The sequence below is a fragment of the Loxodonta africana genome, chromosome X (assembly GCF_030014295.1).
Source record: "Loxodonta africana isolate mLoxAfr1 chromosome X, mLoxAfr1.hap2, whole genome shotgun sequence".
NCBI classification, from domain to species: Eukaryota; Metazoa; Chordata; class Mammalia; order Proboscidea; family Elephantidae; genus Loxodonta; species Loxodonta africana.
This window is the reverse complement of record NC_087369.1, coordinates 18649517-18663993: the sequence shown is the minus strand read 5'-3', so window position 1 is coordinate 18663993 and position 14477 is coordinate 18649517. Positions and strand designations below refer to the sequence as shown.

At 41.3% G+C, this 14477-nt stretch overlaps 1 non-coding gene across 1 annotated transcript; it reads right to left on the bottom strand.

The window, feature by feature from the left end:
• Positions 1–2080: 2080 nt before the first annotated feature.
• On the bottom strand, positions 2081–2187 carry LOC111752238 (U6 spliceosomal RNA). Its single transcript, XR_002787218.1, has one exon. It is a non-coding gene; the product is annotated as a U6 spliceosomal RNA (small nuclear RNA).
• Between the last annotated feature and the right edge of the window lie 12290 nt (positions 2188–14477).

The window sequence follows — 14477 nt, the reverse complement described above, 5'->3', positions numbered from 1 at the left end:
TTAACCACTGTGCCACCAGGGCTCGTAGAAGTCCATATTCAGAGTATCAGTTCTAGGGGAAGGCTTTCTCTCTTCATCGGCTCTGGAGAAAGGTCTTTGTCTCTTCAGTTTCTGCTTCCTGGTTCCTTGATGGTCTCCATGTGTCTTGGCATCTATCTTACCCTCTCTCTGATCTTTTTTTTTTTTTTTAATAATTTTTTATTGTGCTTTAAGTGAAAGTTTACAAATCAAGTCAGTCTGTCACATGTAGGCTTATATACACCTTACTACATACTCCCATTTACCCTCCCCCTAATGAGTCAGCCCGCTCCCTTCTTCCAGTCTCTCCTTTGTGACCCTTTTGCCAGTTTCTAACCCTCTCTACCCTCCCATCTCCCCTCCAGACAGGAGAGGCCAACACAGTCTCAAGTGTCCACCTGATACAAGTAGCTCACTCTTCATCAGCATCTCTCTCCAGCCCATTGTCCAGTCCCTTCCATGTCTGATGAGTAGTCTTCGGGAATGGTTCCTGTCCTGGGCCAACAGAAGGTTTGGGGACCACGACCGCCGGGATTCCTCTAGTCTCAGTCAGACCATTAAGTCTGGTCTTTTTATGAGAATTTGGGGTCTGCATCCCACTGTTCTCCTGCTCCCTCAGGAGTTCTCTGTTGTGTTCCCTGTCAGGGCAGTCATCAGTTGTGGCCAGGCACCATCTAGTTCTTCTGGTCTCAGGATGATGTAAGTCTCTAGTTCATGTGGCCCTTTCTGTCTTGGGCTCACAGTTATCGTGTGACCTTGGTATTCTTCATTCTCCTTTGATCCAGGTAGGTTGAGACCAATTGATGCATCTTAGATGGCCGCTTGTTAACATTTAAGACCCCAGACACCACACTTGTAAGTGGGATGCAGAATGTTATCATAATAGAGTTTATTATGCCAATTGACTTAGAAGTCCCCTTAAGCCATAGTCCCCAAACCCCCACCCTTGCTCCGCTGACCTTTGAAGCATTCAGTTTATCCCAGAAACTTCTTTGCTTTTGATCCAGTTCAGTTGAGCTGACCTTCCCTGTATTGAGTATTGTCCTTCCCTTCACCTAAAGTAGTTCTTATCTACTAACTAATCAGTAAATAACCCTCTCCCACCCTCCCTCCCTCCCCCCTCTGGTAACCACAAAAGAATGTGTTCTTCTCAGTTTATACTATTTCTCAAGAACTTATAATAGTGGTCTTATACGGTATTTATCCTTTTGCATCTGACTAATTTCGCTCAGCATAATGCCTTCCAGGTTCCTCCATGTTATGAAATGTTTCACAGATTCGTCACTGTTCTTTATCGATGCATAGTATTCCATTGTGTGAATGTACCATAATTTATTTAACCATTCATCTATTGATGGACACCTTGGTTGCTTCCAGCTTTTTGCTATTGTAAACAGTGCTGCAATAAAATCTGTTCGTGTAAAGGCTCTTATTTCTCTAGGGTATATTCTGAGGAGTGGTATTTCTGGGTTGTATGGTAGTTCTATTTCTAACTTTTTAAGAAAACGCCAAATCGTTTTCCAAAGTGGTTGTACCATTTTACATTCCCACCAGCAGTGTGTAAGAGTTTCAATCTCTCCGCAGCCCCTCCAACATGTATTATTTTGTGTTTTTTGGACTAATGCCAGCCTTATTGGAGTGAGATGGAATCTCATCGTGGTTTTAATTTGCATTTCTCTAATGGCTAATGATCGAGAGCATTTTCTCATGCGTCTGTTAGCTGCCTGAATATCTTCTTTAGTGAAGTGTGTGTTCATATCCTTTGCCCACTTTTTGATTGGGTTGTTTGTCTTTTTGTGGTTGAGTTTTAACAGAATCATATAGATTTTAGAGATCAGGCGCTGGTAGGAGATGTCATACCTGAAAAATTTTTTCCCAATCTGTAGGTGGTCTTTTTACTCTTTTGGTGAAGTCTTTAGATGAGCATAGGTGTTTGATTTTTAGGAGCTCCCAGTTATCTGGCTTCTCTTCGTCATTTTTAGTAATGTTTTGTATTCTGTTTATGCCTTGTTTTAGAGCTAACATTGTCCCTATTTTTTCTTCAATGATCTTTATCGTCTTAAAAAATATGGAATGCTTCACGAATTTGCATGTCATCCTTGTGTAGGGGCCATGCTAATCTTCTCTGTATCGTTCCAATTTTAGTATATGTGCTGCTGAAGCGAGCACACTCTCTGATCTTTTGCTTGCTTGTTTAATCTTTTTTATATCTCAAAAGAGATTGACTTAAGACACTCCCTACACTAATCATCCTGTATCATTAACATAACAAAGACAACTCATTCCCAAATGGGTTTATAACAACAAGAATAGAAGTTAGGATTTACAACATATATTTTGGGGAGACAAAATTCAATCCATAACACCAATTATAATGTACAATTTTCATACAGTAAAATTCACCCTTTTTAGGTATACAGTTTGATGAGTTTTTAACAAATTTATGCAGTCATATACCCACCACTACAATCAAGATCTAAAATAACTCCATCCCACCCCGAGAAAGTTCCCTCATGTTCCTTTGCATTCAATCCTTCCCTCCACCCCCAGCCTCTGGCAACCACTGATCTGATTTCTATCCAAATAGTTTTGCCTTGTCCAGAATGTCACCTAATTGGCAGTGTTCAGCCTTTTGTGTCTGGCTTTTTCCTCTTAGTGTAATGCTTTTGAGAGTCATCCATGTCATTCCATTATATCACTAGTTCGTTCATTTTGTTGCTAAGTCACTACAATTTGTACATCCAGTCATCAGTTGGTGAACATTTGGGTTGTTTCCAGTGTTAGCAATTATAAATAAAGCTGCCATAAATATTTGTGGACATATTTCACTTCTCTTGAGTGGGATTGATAGGTGGAATGATGAGTGCGTGTTTAACATCAAGAGAATCTGCCAAAACTGTTTTCACCCACCAGCAATGTATAAGACTTTCAATTCCTCCCCATCTGTGTCAGCACTTGGTATTGTAGAATTTTTAATTTTAGCCATTCTAGTAGGTGCGTATTGGTATCTCATTGTGGTTTTAATTTTCATTTCTCTAGTAACTAATAAAGGAGCCCTGGTGGCACGGTTAAGTGCTTGGCTGTTGACCAAAAGGTCGGTGGTCCAAACTCACCAGCTGCTCCACAGAAGAAAGATATGGCAGTCTGCTTCCATAAAGATTACAGCCTTGGAAACCCTATGGAGCAATTCTATTCTGTCCTATAGGGTCGCTATTAGTTGGAATCAACTCGAAAGCAACGGGTCTTAATAATTAACAACACTGACCATCTTTTCATGTGTTTATTTGCCATTTGTATTTCTTATTTTGTGAAATGTGTATTCAGATCTTTTGCCCACATCTTTAATTGTCTTATTATTATTGAGTTGTAAGAGCTCTTTATATATTTAGGATATAAGTCCTTCAAGAGATATGTACTTTGTAAATATGTTCTCCCAGAGTGTGACTTGTTCTTTCATTTCTTAACAGTGTCTTTCAAGGATCAGACATTTTAAATTTTTTTTAAAAATTTATTGTTCTTTAAGTGAAAGTTTACAAATTAAGTCAGTCTCTCATACAAAAATTTATATAAAATACACCTTGCTATATACTCCTAATTGCTCTCCCCCTAATGAGACAGCCCGCTCCTTCTCTCCACTCTCTTTTTGTGTCCATTCCACCAGCTTCAAACCCCCTCTGCCCTCTTATCTCCCCTCCAGATAGGAGATGCCAACATAGTCTCATGTGTCTACTTGATCCAAGAAGCTCATTCTTCACCAGTATCTTTTTCTATCCCATTGTCCAGTCCAATCCACGTCTGAAGAGTTGACTTTGGGAATGGTTCCTGTCCTGGGCCATCAGAAGGTCTGGGGGTCATGACCACTGGGGTGCATCTAGTCTCAGTCAGACCATTAAGTCTGGTCTTTTTATGAGAATTTGGGGTCTGCATCCCACTGCTCTCCTGCTCCCTCAGGGGTTCTCTGTTGTGTTCCCTGTCAGGGCAGTCATCGGTTGTAGCTGGGCACCATCTAGTTCTTCTGGTCTCAGGCTGATGTAGTCTCTGGTTTATGTGGCCCTTTCTGTCTCCTGGGCTTGCACTTACTTTGTGTCCTTGGTGTTCTTCATGCTCCTTTGCTCCAGGTGGGTTGAGACCAATTGATGCATCTTAGATGGCTGCTTGCCAGCATTTAAGACCCCAGACGCCGTTCTCTAAAGTGGGATGCAGGATGTTTTCTTAATAGATTTTATTATGCCAATTGACTTAGATGTCCCCTGAAACCATGATCCGCAAACCCCCGCCGCTGCTATGCTGGCCTTTGAAGCATTCGGTTTATTCAGGAAACTTCTTTGCTTTTGGTTTAGTCCAGCTGTGCTGACCTCACCTGTACTGTGTGTCAGACATTTTAAATTTTGATGAAGTCTAATTTACCAATTTTTTCTTTCGTGGTTTGTGTTTTTTGTGTCCTATTGAAGAATGCTTTGCCTATCCAAAATCCCAAAGATTTCCTTTTATGTTTTCTTCTATAATTTTTATAGTTTTAACTCTTATATTTTAGTTTACATTTCAAATTAATTTTTACATACAAGGTAAGGCTTGAAATTCATGGGTTTTTTTGTTTGTTTTACATATGGTTACCCAGTAATTCCAGAACCATTCATTGAAAAGAATATCCTGTTCATATTGAATTACCTTGGCACCTCTCTCAAAAATTAATTGACCATATACGCAATGGACTATTTTGTTCCATCAATTTATATGTCTATACTTATGTCAATACCACACTGTCTTGATTACTGTAACTGTAAAAGAAGTCTTGTAATATGTTTGTCAGAGTCCTCCAATTTTGTCCCTTTTTTTTTTCTCCTCCAAAATTATTTTGGCTGGTCTAGTTCCTTTAATTTTCCAAATAAATTTTAGAGTCAGCTTGTCAGTTTCTACAAAAAAGACTTCAGGATTTTCACTGTGATCGCTTTGAATCTACAGATAATTTTGGAAGAATCAGCATGCTAATAATCTTGAGTCTTCTGGTCCATGAATATGATATATCATGAAAGAAAAAAATAAGATTCTATCTTAAGACACTGTTACTTGGAGTTTTTTTTATTATACACAGTCAAGCTTAATGCTAACCAATACAGAGGTATTCACAACTCTTCATGAATACAACAGATATTTGATTAAAATAAACAGATGGAGGTGCTCAAAAAAAAAGAATGGGGACATGTCAAAAGAACACAGGAGCCAACCTGAAAGAGTTCCCAATGGCCAAAGCTTAAACAACTTGAGTAACAAAATGAATAATAATTGTATTGGATTATAACCCAAAGAATAAAATAAATATCCATAAATCCATACTGATTGTCTTCGGCTGGGTTCTCTAGAGAAGCAAAACCAGTAAAGCATATAAATATATATAGAGATTTATATCAAAGAACAGGAAACCCTGGTAGCATAGTGGTTAAGAGTTTGGCTGCTAACCAAAAGGTCAGCAATTAGAATCCCCCAGGCACTCCTTGGAAACCCTATGAGGCAGTTCTACTCTGTTCTATAGGGTCGCTATGAGTCAGAATTGACTTGATGGAAATGAGTTTGGTTTTTGGTTTATATCAAAGAAATAGCTCACGGGATTGTAGAGGCTGGAACGTTCCAAGTCTGTGGATTAGGACAGAGGCTTATCCTGATTCATGTAGCTGCAGGAGCTGGCGAACCCAAGATTGGCAGGTGGGAAAGCAAGGTTCTTGCTCACAGGCTGTGAATATTGACGAATCCCAAGATTGGCAGGCAAGACCACAAGGCTTCTCCTGATTCACATAGCTTTGGGGGCTGGTGAAACCAAGATCAGCAGGTTGGAAAGCAGGGCTCTTGCTCACAGCCTGTGAAGATTGACAAACCCCAAGATAGGCAGATAAGCTGATAGCTCAAGTCCTAAGAACCAGAGGTCAGATGAACAGGAGGCAGCCATAGGATTCAGAATGAGCAAAAAGCCAGAATGTCTGCTTATATTTGGATGTAGGCCACACGCCCCCAAAAAACTCCCTTTCAACTGGCTGGCTACTCACAGCAGATCTCATCATGGGAGTGATTACATATAAACACTGAGAAACATGGCCCAGCCAAGTTGACACACAATTTTAACCATCACACTGATATAAATGGTTGTATAAATAAACAGGGAAGAAGAGAAAAATACTCCTTTCAGGAGAATTTCAATTAATAAATGAAGAAGAAATTAGGGAAATAGAAAATCTTCTTTAGAACATCACAACAATAACTGCTGTAGACAAATCCACTAATATGGATGCACATCTCAAAATTTATCAACTTGTACACTTTAGATATGTATAATTTACTGTACATCAACTTGTACACTTTAGATATGTATAATTTACTGTACACCAACTATACTTTAATAAAGCTGAAAATGTGTTAATTTTATTGCATTTTATCTTCCATTGAAATGTTAACAATTTGGTGCATTCACTCAAATAGAGAAGGTGAACTTCTATAGGCAAAAGAACTGTTCTAATACCCATAGTTCAGGTATCAGAGCACATTCAAGGGCATATCAGAGCATATAGCTGGTTCTGGGAGTGCCCTACCTATACGTCCTCATCCATACTACTTCAACCCATGACTGGCCATGTTCCAAGAGCCAGCACATGTATTTACCTGAGGGCTTTCTCTGGCTGCTGGAGCCCACTTTGACTGCCCATATGTCAGGCCGGAAGTGTCAAGGAATTAATGCCCCCAGAGGAGCTGCCCTCCAATAGTGACTGATAGGAGTTGACTGGTATATAAACATCCCAGTTCTCTCACCCTTTAGGTGGAGTAACTTTGAAATGCATGTTCTACACTGTTCCCCAGAGTTCCAAAACAGGGTTATGCTCTCCAGTTGGGACAGTGCTAACAGACTTGATAACGTATCCTTTATTGGTTGCCTTCCCATCCTTGTCTCACTTCCTCACCTCCCTACTGGCATTTTCTTTACTTCCAAATAAACTACTTGCACTTGAATCCTTGTTTCAAGGCTGGCTTCTTGGGGAATCCAAACTAAGACAAAGATGTAGTGTGCACCTTCTGGGAATAGATGAGCATCTCTTAGAAGAAAATTGCTGAGGAACATACTTCCCTCAAATTGAAAACTACCAATAATTTCAGGAATCCAAACACTTGTTTTTTTAGGCTATAAATATGCTTTAGAATTACTGTCTATAAAACCAGTGTAATTAAACATAAGCAATAATATATGCAACTGGCTTAGAGTTGATCTGTTTCTCGCCATTTCTGATGGGTAATTCAGGCCATCTCAGCCATGACTCAGTTTATTCTCAGTTTAACAGGCCGAATCTGGTATGTATTTATCTATTTGTCACTGTTCAGCAACCCTTCACCCCTGGCAATTTTGGTTTTTTTTTTTTTTCTATCCCTTACTTGTTTGTTTTCATATCTGAGAAGAAAGGGGGAGAGCAAGCTCACTGCAGAAAGCTACAGTTTTATAAGGCAATTACTTATCCTAATGAGAGGGGCTGCTGAGCTCAAGGCTTGAACGCAATGTGTGGACAATGAACAATTTCTATCACACATTAACATGGCAATTAAAACCCACAGAAAATCTAGATACTGGAAATGAAATGGTTCTGGAAATAGCAGTATCTGACATGATTACTTACCACCTTTGAGGAGAGAGTGTTGGCAGACTGAAAAAACTGCTCCAATTCTTTACCTTTCCCTGTATCCACACTCCCTTTGTCACATAACTTTGTCATGCTCTTCCGCTCTGTCTCTGGCCTCAGCATATGGTTTGCTTTAGGACAATGGGATGTAGGTGAACGTGACACAAGCAGAGACTTGAGAGGGCCTTGCATGATTGGACCGGCTTGCTCTTGCCCTCTGCCATCACTATGAGAACATGCTAGGACGGCCTGCTGAAGGATGAGAGACACACAAAGCAGAGCTCTGTCACCCCACTCATTCTAGCTAAAGCCATCTCGAACCAGCTGAGAGTCAGCTGACGACCAAATATGTGAGTGAGCCCAGGTAAGACCAGATGTATTGCCCGGCTGAGCCCAGCTTAAGTTACCAATCCACAGACACATTAGCTAAATGGAATATTTTAAGCCGAGTTTGAGAGTGGTTTGTTACATAACATTTTTATGGAAATAGATAATTAAAATAGTAAGGGTCACAGTGACCCTGTCAGACAGAGCAGAACTGCTCCATAGGGTTTCCAAGGCTGTAAATCTTTATGGAAGCAGACTGCCACCTCTTTCTTCTGTGGAGAGGCTGGGGGGTTTGAACCACCAACCTTTTAGTTAACAGCAGAGCACTTAGCCACTGCACTACCAGGGTTCCTTTTCTTGAGGGCAATAAGGCCCAAAATTCACATGAAAATGGATAAATTCAGCATGTCATCTGAGTACTTGTAATTATCTAGATATGTGATGGATTTTAAAACATCCAGATCAGAGATTCCAAACTGGTGGCCCACCATACTCATCTAGTCTTGAGACGTGTCCCTGTGGAATGCTGAAAGTACAATTTCTTGTCTTCTTTTAAGTCAGAAAGAGTGAGTGTGTCCGTATTAGAAAGCTTACCGTTATTCATTTAAACTGCTTTCACTGCTATCAGTTGGATGTAAAATCTAAAGCCAAGTAGGGTCGGGACAGCTTGACAGGGTTCAGACAAAGAAACAGAACCACTAGGAATAATGCAGAATAAGAGGGTTGACCCTAAGCAATTGTAGAAACTGGTAAGGCAGTTTCAGTTTGCTTGCTTCTTCTGCATCTGGTGCTGAGCCCGAAGTCAGGACTAAAAGGTAGGCGCGAAGTAGGGGAGAGCAGGGGCAACCGTGACCTGCAAGGAACAAGCTGGAACACGTGTTGACCTTACCCATCTCTAAACCTCTAACCTTGCTGCTGTGGTGACCTGCAGGAGAATCTGGCCATGAAGCCACACATGCACCTGGTCCAGGATTTGGGGAAGCTGAAGGAAGAGATCCCACAAGAACCGGAACTGCAGGCCTGGCTGCTGCCCCACCAATAAGGTGCACCTGAAGATCCACAAAAACGGGTGCAAATTATAACAGGGCTTGATCTACATTTATGGCTACTGCATCACCCCCACCTGCCAAATCTCCTGCAAAGTTCCCCTGTGGTCAACCCTAACTAGACACATAGGGAAAGGAACTCTGGGAAATGTAGTACCAGCTGCGTCAAGTTGACACATTACAAAGGCACCACATCCTAACCCTTATTTGAACAAGTGAAAACTTGGGCGGAAATCAGGAAGCCAGCTATTATATCTTAAGCTTTAAATTTCTAGATGAAAACGAGTCATCTCTTTCATTCTGTGGGTCTCAGGAAGCTTTTGACTGCGAATGAGTCAAACTGGCTTAAAGGTAGGGAAGCTTATTATCTCACGTAATAAATTCAAAGATAGTGTGGTTTCAGAGTATGCTAATTAATGGCTCAACAACCTCATCTAGGATCCACGTTCTTTCCATTTTTTGTGTGACATTCTTAGAGTGTTGGCTTTGTCCTCGGGCTTGTCTCTTTCTGGACACAAGGTGATCAAATCAGTTTCAACCATCACATCCCCACGCAGAGACATCCAAAAGTGTCTACTTTTTAAATGTGAGGAAACCTTTCCCAGAAGTGTCCCTCACAGATCTCTCTTGACATCCCATTGGCCAGAATTGGTCGCATGCCTACCCTAAACCAATCACTGGCAAGAGGAATAGAATTATAATAATTTAGCTTCCTAGGCTATGATTGGAATAATGGGCTCAAACATAGCAACAATTGTGAGGATGGCACAGGAACAGGCAATGTTCCGTTCCGTTATACATAAGGTCGCTATGAGTTTGAGATGACTCGATGGCACCAATAGGCTATGATTATCTTCACATAACTTTTTTCTTACTTTGCTTATCATATATGCTCCAAAATGCAATGATTAAGTCAAAAGCCATGAATAGCACCACAGCTCTAATTTCAAAAAAAGTAAACCTAAATTGGCCCTCTATTGACATCATTTTTCTTCCTGAAGCCATCACTGGAGTGTTTAGTACTAAGTCAATAAGTGAGTGAATGATTTAGCCTCCCATGACCCATCCTGGAACCAAACCGGGTTTCTATTAGCAAGGAGGAATAGAAGAGATAGGTGGGCACTGGTTGCTTGGGGTCTATTCATTCACTGGACATTTCCTTTGCATCGGCAAATATATCAAGACCACTAGATATGACAGCTCCACAAATAACACTTAGGGAACAGGGAAGAATTTCTCCATGGCCCAGAGACAGAAAGTGTGACCCTCTTGTGAGCTCTAGATGGAAGCTTTCAAATGGACATATGAGAGAATAGACACATGGGAGAGCTATTTCTACCTTTTGATGTCATTGTTAGGAATGAGCTGGTTGGAACTGCTACAGCCACCTGCTGATCAGAAGGAGACCAGCCTGAGGAATAACATACAACCTCCTAAAGATGGCAGAGCAAAAAGATGGAAGGAACTTGGGTTCTAGATGGGGTCGTCAAGCCACTTAATCTGCCACAAAACCAGTCTTTCTTGGGACTTTTTATTTTGTGAGATAATAAATTCCGTTATTAAGGAGTCACCTCTACTGATGGTATGTTTTGCCAAATGTTTTTATGCTTTATCATTTATTTCTATCTGTTGCCTGAAAGCTGCCTAAATAAAATGCCTAGCTTCTGAAAATTTCCCTGAGCAATTCCAGATACTTCTGTAATCATTTTCAAGCACTATGGCTTTTAAAAACACTGTTCTACTTACCTACAGACAGCAAACACACTCCCTCCCTGCTGTTATAGAAGCCAAGCCTTGTGAAGCTAACCATTTGCAAAACCTAACCATTCTAGACTTCGCAGAAATGAATACTGGATCAGGACAGAACACAGGTACATTCTGTCCACATCTTACCTGCAGTTCAAAGACACTCGAGATTCTACAGTCAGAAGGAACCTGACCTTCAAGAGAATGGATCTCCCTTTTTAGTCCCAAACTGACTTCAATTAATTTCCGTGTTTCACTATATACTATTGGGAGCCTCTTCCCACTGTCACCACCACATGTAGGTGTGTGTAAACATATGTGTGTATACACACACACACACACATCCTCACAGTAGTAGGTGCCCAGAGAAATGTTTATCTTGAAAATCACTCAGAAATTACAATGCTACAATTCCCTCAATACAATTCTGCCTCAGCCTCTCTCCACCTCACCTCCCAAACAAGCTGCCTTAGTAGAAGTGAAAAGGAAGGTAGAGAGGCAACTTCTCACTTCCTGCCCTGCCATCACTGGAGCCATGAAGGAGGTTGAAATCCTCAGGGAGACTCAAGCCAAGGTTGTCAGGAGTCAGCAGCCACGTCTGCCATTCAACAGGAGGCCAGGCAGGTTCTCCTCTGTCTTCTCCAAGGCATTTTGTATGAAGGGCTCCATCAATGGCTGCTGATTGAAGTTTTGTGTCAAGCGTGTAAATCACAACTACCACTGATGCAATTCTGTACAGCTGACAAAATGTTTCCATGTGCATCATGTCATTCAACTGGGGTTATGATTCCTCTAGGTGGCTCTTCTCCTCATTCCCATTTTATGATAAGGAAGCCAAGGAGAAGTTAGGAGGAGTGACTTTCACAGAGCGACACAGCCCAGAACTGGCAGCCTTCTGACTCCAGATCTCTCTTCCATTCTGAGGCCCAGCTGCCAGTACCCAGCCCTCAGGGTGCTCCTCTGAAGAACTTAGAAGTATTCAGTGGATCCCACACCACCCCCAGACCCACAATCCGGGCCTTCTGATGCTTCCTTTCCTAACCTCATTGTCACACACCATCGGTCTGCAAGTGTGCTAAGAAAGGCGGCTTTCATGGCCCTGCTCATGAACTGGGGAGTAAATAATGACCCGGCAGGACGGATGGAGACAAGAGCAGAATCTCATCTAGAAACTCACTAGAAGCACCCAATGTACCTCTGTGACCTTTTTTTTATTTTTCAAAAGGCAGTCTTTCATTAGAACCATGACTGCTCACAGAGGTCAGAAAGGGCCTTCTATCTTTTGGCCTTTTCTCTAGGCTTCCTACCCCAATCCCAGGAAGAGGAGGAAATTCCTGGTGGACGCCATAATGTTGGACGTTGAATAAGGACTTTGTATTAGTTTTCTATCGCTCCCATAATAACTTACCATAATCTTAGTGGCTTCAAACGACACCGGCGTATTATCTCACAGTTCTGAAGGTCAGAAGCCTGTACAACGTGGCTCATCTGAGTCTTCAGAGTTTCACAAAAACAAAATTAAGGTGTTGGCAGGAGTGAGTTTCCTTCTAGAGGCTCTGGGGAAGATCTGCTTCCATGCTCATTCAAATTGTTGGTAGAATTCAATTCCTTGTGACTATAGGGCTGAAGTCCTCATTTCCTTGCCAGCTGTCAGCTACAGCCTCTCTTGCTCCTGTGAAAATCACTCCCCCCAACAAACTTTTTTGAGATACACTCTTCTCTATTTTTGGCTTCTACCAAGATACTGAGGGACAATGTTCTTAAGATTTCTGGAGGTCTTCTGGTTTGATTGAGGGGATCTGTGAGTCATACCCTTAATCTCTTCAAAGTCCATCTTAAAGTCCTTCCAATGCCTCGAATCTCTGACTTCATCTTCTGCTTTTAAGAGCTCATGTGGTTACATTGGGCCTGATTACATTGGGAGCATCAGACAGCCTGGAATGTGGGTCCGGGGGTGGTGTGGGAGTCACTGAACACTCCAGGATAATCTCCTTATTTTAAGGTCAGCTGATTGGTAACCTTAATAACATCTGCAAAGCTCCTTTTTCCATGTAACATAACATAACCACAGGAGTAATACCAGAGGGTGGAGATCATGGGGACCAAAATTCTGCTTACCAGTCTATTCTCTGGTCGCCCCCAGGATTTAAGTCCACCCCAAACACAAAATATATTCACCTCATCCCAAGGTCCCCAAAGGTCTCATTCCATTACCGCATCAATTCAAAGTCCAAAATTATCATCTAAATCTCATTAGTACAAAAGTCCCAAATTCATCATCTAAATCATGTAGATCAAGTGCAGATGAGGCTAGGTATGATCTCTTAAGTACAACTCCTGCAGCATAATTCCTCTCCATCTATGGAGGTATGAAGCTAAAGAAACAAGTTATCTGCTCCCAACATACAACGGTGGAACAGGCATAGGATAAAAGTTATAGACATTACGGTTCAAAAGAGGGAGAACTGGAAGGTAAAAAGGAGTCACTGATACAAAGCAGGTTTTAAACCCAGTCAGACAAACTCCATTCGGTTTCAAGGCCTGGGAATAATCCTCTGTTGGGTCTCCATTTTATCTTCTAGGCTCTCAGCTCTTGGCTCTATTCTCCAAGCTCTTGGTTCTACCATCTGAATTAATCTTCCTTTTTTATGAAAGTTGGCACATGTTTGCAGCTGAGTATTTTTATCAGCCTGCTTCCTGCCAATAGGACTTTGGCGGTCCAACAGCCTTTTAATGTTTTGTATTCTCTCTGTCCCTTTCAGTCCAAGATAATGATGTTTCTACCAGTACAAAATTCTCAAGAATTTTGTGAATTTCCCATGTATATCATAGTGATTCTTGATGTGATTCATACACACCCTTAACCTCTTCAAAAAGCCTTTTGCGTGAGCAAATACTCTGAACATTTACCATATGGATAAGCTAAGCATCCCAAATCATCCAGTCCTGGTTCCTTTTTGTTTAACATTTCTTCCCTCAATTTCTCTCTCTCCTCTCACATTTTACTATATACAGCAAGAAATCAGTCTGTACCTTCAACACTTGCTTGGAGATCTCCTCAGCTTTTATTCAAGTTCATAATTCACAAGTTCTGCTTTCCACATTAACTACAGGACACAATCTGCTCAGCTTCCTGGCACTATATAAGAAAGATTCCCCTTACTCCAGTTTTCAATAACACGTTCCTCACTTCTTTATGAGTTCTCACCAGCAGTACCCTCCAAGTCTTGACTTCTGCTAAGTGAGTTCACAGTGATTTAGGTTTTCTCTAAGGCAATTTAGGATTTCTCTATAATTCTCCTTTCTTTGTTCTGAGCTCTCACCAACAGTCTTTAATATTCATATTTCTACTAACAATCTGTTATGGGTCGAATTGTGTCCCCCCCAAAAGATATGTTGAAGCCCTAACCCCTGGTACCTGTGAATGTAACCCTACTTGGAAACAGGCTCTTTGCAGATGTGATTAGTTAAGTTAACCTGAGTTCATACTGGAGTAGAGTGGGCCCAATATGACTGGTGTCCTTATAAAAAGAGAAGAAACACAAAGAGACACACACAGGGAAGACAGCCATGTGAAGATGGAGGCAGAGATTGGAGTTATGCTACCACAAGCCAAGGAACACCTGGGCCTACCAGAAGCTGCAAGAGACAAAAAATTATCTTCCCCTAGAGACTTCAGAGAGAGCAT